Here is a 7719-nt window from a genome sequence, read left to right on the forward strand (position 1 = left end):
TTTATCTCTCCCAAACAGGCTGCTCAGCCCCTTTATCAGGGCTGCGGCTGCGGCAGCAGCTGCCTCTTCAAGGGCTCAGCGCATCCCCTCTCCCCCCCCACTCCCTCTTTTTAATCAGAGGAGGAGAAGTTGCTGGCTTGATCGTTCCATTTTTATCTCTTTTATTTACTCCATTTTCATGTCTTTCAGTGCATATTTTATTCCCATCAAGGCAGGACCATTGATAGCTTAAGCTGTGTCTCCCCCGGCTCCCTCCATGAGCCTGGCTGGGAAGGACGAGGGGTAATTACCAGGAAAGAGCCCCCCCTGCCCTCCCCTCCTGCCCCACGGCAGCCACACACAGCGTGGCCCCCCAGGAGGGGCTGAGCTGCCATTTGGGGGGTTTTGGGGGATGACAACCACTCCTGACCCAGCCTTGGGGGCTCCACTGCCCCCCAGCCCTGTGAACATCTCTTACTCCTGTTATGGTGCTGCTGCAGAGCATCCCAGCCCTCCTGCCACCGACCCCAAAATCCCACCCCATCCTGCCCCACTGTCAACCCCAAAAACTCCTTAAACAGCTGCTGGGCTTCCCAGGGTGATGCCATGTGGGGAGAGCACACGGAAGTGCCACAAGTTCCCACCCCGAAACCTCCGTGGGCCGAGGCGAGGCTGAGGACAAACCCCATTTTCTTCCTGAATATTCCCCAAAGCCCGGATTCCTGCCTGGCTCTTCCCTGCCAGCATTTGAAATGCAAAGTGCTCTGGGTCTTGATTAATGCTACAAATCATCCAGCTGGGGAGCAGCCGCGTGGCCACGTGGCTGGGTGCAGGACTGGCACTCCCCGAGCCTGGAATATTCACTGTCTGTGCAGCCCTTCCCTGCAGGAGTGGGGAGAGCGAGGCAAAGGGAATTTGCACGTGATTTCAAATGGGGCAGAGCGCTGGCTCGGCGGGTAATGAATGCAAAATAATCATAATAAATGCTAATTGCGGGAGGAGGGAGGCAGCCTGGCACGGGTTTTGGAGATAGTGTGGAAAAATCCACGGGAGCAGGACAAGCTGAATGGGCACTGGGGAGCCTGGGGGTGCTGAACACCCTGGGGCTGCAGGGATGCTGGGTGTCCTGGGAATGCTGAGTATCCCAGGGATGCAGGAATTCCTTGGGGATGCAGGGGAATGCCTGAGCACCCCAGGGACACACAGGAACGTTGGGTGCTGTGCTCCTGTGCAGGACAGCCCATCTCCCACCCCGGATGGCCACGAGTCCTTGTTCCCATGTGAGCCTGGTGGGGATGTGCTGGGAGAATCCTTATCCTCTCTCCACAGTGGCCCATGGCTCCCAGGGATCCATGGCAGGAGCAGCCCCTGCTCCCCATCACCCTCCAGCACTGGCAAAGCGAATAAGTTGAATTTAACAGCCATTAGTCCTGGAAACATCAAAGGGCTCCTCTGCCGGAAAATGAAAATCCTCATTAACTAATAAAAAACCCATCGCTCACTCTGCCTTTAATATAATTAACACCAGCCAAGACTTCAATTAAGGTTTTATCCAAACTTCAAAATGCCACTCTCTCTCCCTCTCTCTCTCCATAATTACGGGGGGCACAGCAGCTCCAGCCCTTCCTGGGATCCTGCAGCCATGCACACGGCCGAGGCTGCGGCGTGAACATCCCAAATAGGAAATGTTTGTGCTTGGCAGCAGCCAGGGGTTCTGCCGGGTGCCTCTGACTTCAGCAGGGAAAAATGCTGCCGGGAGGGAGTGGGATGCCGGCCGATGGGAACGGGGCAGTTCTCACCGCTCTCTTCCCTGCGGGGGCAGGGCCGGCAGAGCTCCTCTTGCTCCAGGGATGGGGAAGCCCAGGGATAAAAGCCTCACAGGGATATGTCACCCTGTCCCCTCGGCAGCATCCCGGCTGTGTAGAGGCAGCCCGAAGCCAGGGGGATGCCCTGGATACCCCAGGGATGCAGGAATGCTGGGTGTCCCGGGGGTGGGCAGGGATGCTGAGCACCCCAGGGATACAGGAGGATGCTGAGTGCCCAGGGTTGTGCAGGGATGCAGGAATGTTGAGCACCCCAGGGATGCACAGCAATGCTGGATATGCAGGGGATGCAGGGAACCCCAGAGGTGTGCATGGATGCTGGGTACCCCAGGGATGCAGGAGGATGTTGAGTGCCCAGGGTTGTGCAGGGATGCTGGGTGCCCTGGGATTGCAGGGATGCTGGTATGCTGAGCACCCCAGGGATGCACAGCAATGCTGGACATGAGGAGATGCTGAGTACCCCAGGGATGCAGGGATGCAGTGCTCATTGCAGGACTGCACTTCTGCCACCCTGCATGGCCATGAGCCCTTGTTTCCAAGCAGCCCTGGGGGTGACAGAGCGGGATGCCAGCCTAGATGGGTGCAGAGGGTCAGTGCTGCCATCCCCGGGGCCAGCAGGGACAAGGGAGAGCCTGGCTGGACACGCTGGGGCAGCAGAGCCGTCAGGAGACACGCAGATGGCTGCTCTCCTGGAGAGACGGGACTGTAATCCTCCCCATGGGTCCCATTATCATCCCTATCTGGTGAAAAACTCTCATCCTGGATGTGTCTAATCCTAATCACTCCCTATCGCCCAGGACCACTTCAGACGGGCCAGACGGACAGACGAGGCCTCTCCTGCCCGGAATATCTGCACAGGCAGCCCCCGGGGGGCTCGGGGGGGTGGGAGGACAGGCCACCCCTTCGCTCCTAATCCCTCGGCGAGCCCTTCATTTAAAAGGGGATTTGCTGTTTATTCCCTCCGCAGGCTCCACCATCATCGCAGGGGTCAACATCTGAGCTGGGAGAGCCTTGTTAAAACACACAAATGGTGTGTTAATTTGGGGGGGAATGGGTGGGGGGCTGGGAACTGCACTGGGTGGTTTCCAAACCCCAGAGCATCGCTTAGGCTCAGCACCTGCAGTGAAATGTTTGGGTCTCTGTGCTCCCAGAAATCCACTTTGACCTTCCCAAAACACCCAGAGGTGGTGAAATCCAACCTCTCCCCCCCGGCATTTCCTTGGTGGGGCTGAGATTTGGGTACCACACGACCCCTCTTGGGCATTTAATTCCCCCATCTCCTGCTTCCACATCCATATTTATGGCAGGGATGGGCATGGGGCAGGAAGGTCATCATTAGGGGGGTTCTCCTTCTGCCCGCCCAGCCCTGGGGGCTGCCTGGGGCTGCTGGGGGGATGGGGATTAAATCCAGAAGGGAAAATATCCTGCAGCAGGTGCAGCTTGCGACAGGTCTGAACGGCTGCCAGCCGGCTCGGAAATCCCAAACACATCTGTGCTCATCAGTTGGACACCAGATGGGCCCCGGGTTAGTATTTTGGGCTGAGGTTATTTGGGGGGGTTGGGCAAGGCTGGAGGGGGGGTTGGCTGCTCCAGCCCGGGATGCTCACACCCCGCCTGCATTCCCTCATAGTTATCCCGGTATTTTTAGCCTGTTTTATCAGCTGGAGGTCAGGCCTCTCTTGGGATGTGGGGCAGCTTGGGGCCACACCAGAGCTCCCAGCCAGGCACTGCAGCTTTCTGAGTCCTGGCTCTGTCCCCAGATCCAGCTCCTCGCCCCAAATCCCTCAGGGACACCAGCCCTGCCCCTCTGGAGCATCCATCAGACAGGAGCTGCAAATCCCTGCCTGCATTAAAGCCCTGCCAAGGTGCTAAATATTATCAGCCCTCAGTATTCTTATCCACAGCTGCACATCTAATTCCCCAGTGCTTTAGGACCGTCCCAACACCACCAGCATCTCGTCCCCATCCCAATGTCCTCCTGTCCCTGGCACAGGCTGGCACAGGGATGGCTGGATCCTTCCAGGCTGGTGGCTCCAAAGTCTCCTTGAGTCAAATTCTGCTGGGGCCAGTCCTGTGCCCCCCAATTCTGTTCACCCCAGTCCTGTGCATGCCAACTCTGTTCACCCAGTTCCATTCACCCCAGTCCCACGGGATGAAGGCTGGAGCTCTGTGTCTGCTCCCTGTGGCAGCAGATGCAGCTCTGCAGCCTCCCAGCTCCTGGCTATTTTTAGGAGCATGTCTGTGGCTAAATCTGGTGTTGTGTGGGCTCGAGGCTTCCCGGCCGTGTAGCTGCTGCCCTGTGAGGCTCTTCTGGGCTCTGTGTCTCCTGGTGGGAGCAGGGAGCATCATGAGCACCCTCGGGGCAGTGCTCCATGGCCAGGGTGTGCTGAGCATAGGATGTGCAGGATGGGAAAATCATCCCAGAGCAGGAATGGCTGCAGGAGGAGAGCAGTTTTCAGCCCCGAGTGAACGTGGGGCACAGGGTGGGTGAAACCAGGGTGGGTGAAACCAGGGTGGGTGACACCAGGGTGGGTGACACCAGGGTGGGTGACACCAGGGAAGCACCAGCACCCCCTGCCATATTGGACAGCTCCTGAGTGTCAGGGGAGAGGGACAAGGCCTGACCCCAAGCACAGTGATTTAGAGCCCACGAGGATCCCTGATGGCTTCAGCTGGCCTAAGCACAAGCAGGGAAACGCCACCACCACCCAGCCCCTCCTTCCCCCCGGCGCTGGGGCCATCAGGGCACCTCTTCCCTCCCTGCCTCCCCCTGGGCCCCGTGGCCCAGCCGAGCTGGGAGCTCATGGTCACTTTGATAAGAGGAGAAAGCTGTTGAATACAGAAATGTGGCTGTGGGAAGCTAGCAGGGCCTTGCATGCCCAGGAGGAGGAGGAGGATGTGCCTTCTTCCAGTCCTGCCTCTGCCCAGACAGAGCTGAAACAGGGTACTGAGAGGGGTCTTTCCCCCGTTTTCTCTCAGTCCCACTGCTCCTGTGCATGCACAGACCCATTCCTGTCCCCTTCCCCATCTCTGTCCTCATCTCAGTATCTGTCTGCATCCCTGTCTCCATCCCCATCCCTGTCCTCATCCCCATCTCTATCCCTGTCGCTGGCTCCATCCCGATATCTGTCCTCATTCTCATCTCTGCCCCATCCCCATTTCCATCCCTATCCCTATCCCTGTCCCCATCCCACCCACGTCTCTGTACCCATCCTCCTCCCCATTCCCATTCCCATTCCCATCCCCATCCTCCTCCCCATTCCCATTCCCATTCCCAATCCCATTCCCATTCCCATCCTCGCCCCCATCCCCGCCCCTCCCCAAAGCCGTGCCGGTGCCGGCAGAGCCCCGGGGATGCTCAGGGATGCTCAGGGATGCTGTGCCCGGAGCGCAGAGCCCAGCGCCCCGGCAGGGCCCGGCTGCGCGTCCCCGCGGCTGCCGACGGCCGCCGCGCTCCCCTCTCCCCCTCCCCTCTCTCTCCCTTTCTGAAAATTGATAATTAACCTTTTGTCCGTGGGGCTGTTGTGTTTATTTGGCGCAGGCGGCTGCAGGGCGCTGATATGGAAATCGCAGCCGGCAGCCAGCTCCCGTCCCCCCGCAATCTGCAGCCGCGCACAGCCGCTGGGCAGAGATAAGCAGGTGCTTATTCACAGCCCCGCAGCTGCCGCCGAGGGCAGCCCTACCTGATCACTCCAATCTCAGTGAAAAACTACTTGAGGTTGGGCTCCCGCGATGGAGAGAGGCGATAGGGACGCGCCAGACAGCTCCCCCGGCTCCCGCTTCGCCTCCCCGCGCCGCCTGCCTCCCTCTGCCCGCGTCCTCTCCGCTCCCTCCGTCTCCCTGCTCTGTCTTCCCTCTTATCTCCCTCTCCACATCCCTTTGATTTCTTTTTTTTTCCCCTTTTTTTTTCTTAAAGAATTTGTCTTTGTGTTCCCTGTGAACTCTCGGCAGCTCCCATCTCCCTGGCTTGGCCATCACTCTCCATTCCCAGCTCCTGCCTGAGCTCCTGCATCCCCATTTCCCAGGGCTGGAAGAGGCAGATTGAAGCATCGATGTATAAAAAGCCCCATCCCAGCCCTTTTTGGGAGGTGATGGTCTCATTTTGGTTCCGGCAGCTGCCGGTGATGTTTTGCTCACCGTTTGTTGCTGCTGCCTCCTTTCCCCCCCTTGTTCCCCCACCCATCGCTCTCAAATGGAAAGGGGAAGGCAGTGGGGCGCTGCAGGCAGTGGGGCACATGGGCACGGGGCATTTCCCAGCTCTGGGGAAGCTTGCCATGCCGTGCTGTGCCATGCTATGCCATGTCCCGCTGAGCGCAGGGCTTGCACAGCCATGGTACCTACGAAGGCGCCGAGACCCCAGCTGCCCCCGGGGCTTTTTGCCTTCCTTCCCCCACCTCGCTCGGAGTGTGGGGGAGGTGGGAGCCCGTCCTGCTTCTCCTTTAGCAGGGGGAAGTTTCTGCTCGGCAGCAAGAGCGGCTCTGACTCAGAGAGAAACCGGCTGGGCTCCCCGAGCGTGGGCGGGAGGGGTCACCTGTGACGGGGCAGACCCCGCGACCCAGGGGTTCCCCCGTGCCGGGGTGAGCCTCACACCCCCAGGGGCTCCTCTCCGTGTCAAACCAAACCCTGGCACCTCGGATGTTTCCCCTCGTGGAGCCAAACCCCGGCATCCTGGGGGCTCTCTGCCACAGTGAGGCAGAACTCTGGACCCCAGGGGTTCCCCCTCCGCCAAGCCAGACCCCAGAACCCCGGGGGTTCCCTGCACAGTGGGGCAGAGCTCAGAGCTCTCCCCATGCTGGGGCATTCCCTATCCCCGGCAGAGCCGGGCCTGCAGCTGCCCGGCCAGGTGCTCTCTGTTTCCTGGCGGAGAAAACCCTCCCGCGAGGGTGACACGGGGACACGGGGCCGCAGCTGGGTGGGATTTTCCTGGCCAGCCCTGAAACCCTCTTGTTTTGACTTGCTGCCCTGGGACACTCCCCAGAAATGGCCACTCTGCATGTCCTGTGGTGAGCCAGGCCCTGGCCAAGGGGCAGCTTGGCAAAACCCCGAGCGATGACACTGTGCCCACCTGGGCCAGCCAGAAAGGAAAGGGGAAGCAGCAAGAGCCTGAAACACAGCTGGAAACCCTGCCAAAAGCTCTGCCAGCCCTCAGTCCATACTCAGGGTGCTGTGCCTGTGCTGGTGAGGCACGGGCATCTCCAAAGCAGGGAGAATGGAGCTGGGATGTCCCAGCATTGCTGGGATGCAGCATGTGGGTCTGGGGCAGAACCTTGCTGGGACAGCAGTGCATCTTCCCCGAGCACACAGTCCTGGAAGGGTCAGGCTGTAGTCTGTAGTGCATGGCCCTTTCCCCAGCACATCAGCCCTGTGCTGGGGCTTCCCCTCATCTCCCTGCAGCACCCACACCGTGCTTGATGTCCCCTGGGGCTCAGGGCTGCACCCAGAGGGCAGAGACCCTGCTGGTGACACCTGCTTTGCCCTGTGCCCCCACAGCACAGCACCCCCACGCTCCGGGACCCTCCTCCCCACTTACACCCATGCCTTCCCAGCCCCCCCGAGCCCTGGGCGGGGGGCACAAAGCGGGGAGCCCCGGGTACCATCTGCGGGAGCCCAGGTGGCCGCCGAGACACGCCATCTGCTCAGCCACCTTCGGGGACCGTGCAGGCGCTGCTGTATTTTTAGGACACGTTTCCTCCCTCCCACCTGCAGCCCAGAGCTGCCTTTCGGGTTTCTAACAAGTTGTTTCTCTCTCGCTGACAGCTCTCGGGGAGCCCAAAGCCCGGCGCTGGGGGGCTGGCCGGGGGGTGCAGGGATGGGGTCACCCCACGTGCTGAGAAGGTCGGGGCGATGCTGCAGCTGCAGATCAGGGGGGCAGCAGCAGCCGTGGGAAAACCTCATCCCATGGATGATCCCGGTGAAG

Source organism: Lichenostomus cassidix, chromosome 11 (genome assembly GCF_008360975.1).
Source record: "Lichenostomus cassidix isolate B80296 chromosome 11, HeHo_3.0, whole genome shotgun sequence".
NCBI lineage: Eukaryota > Metazoa > Chordata > Aves > Passeriformes > Meliphagidae > Lichenostomus > Lichenostomus cassidix.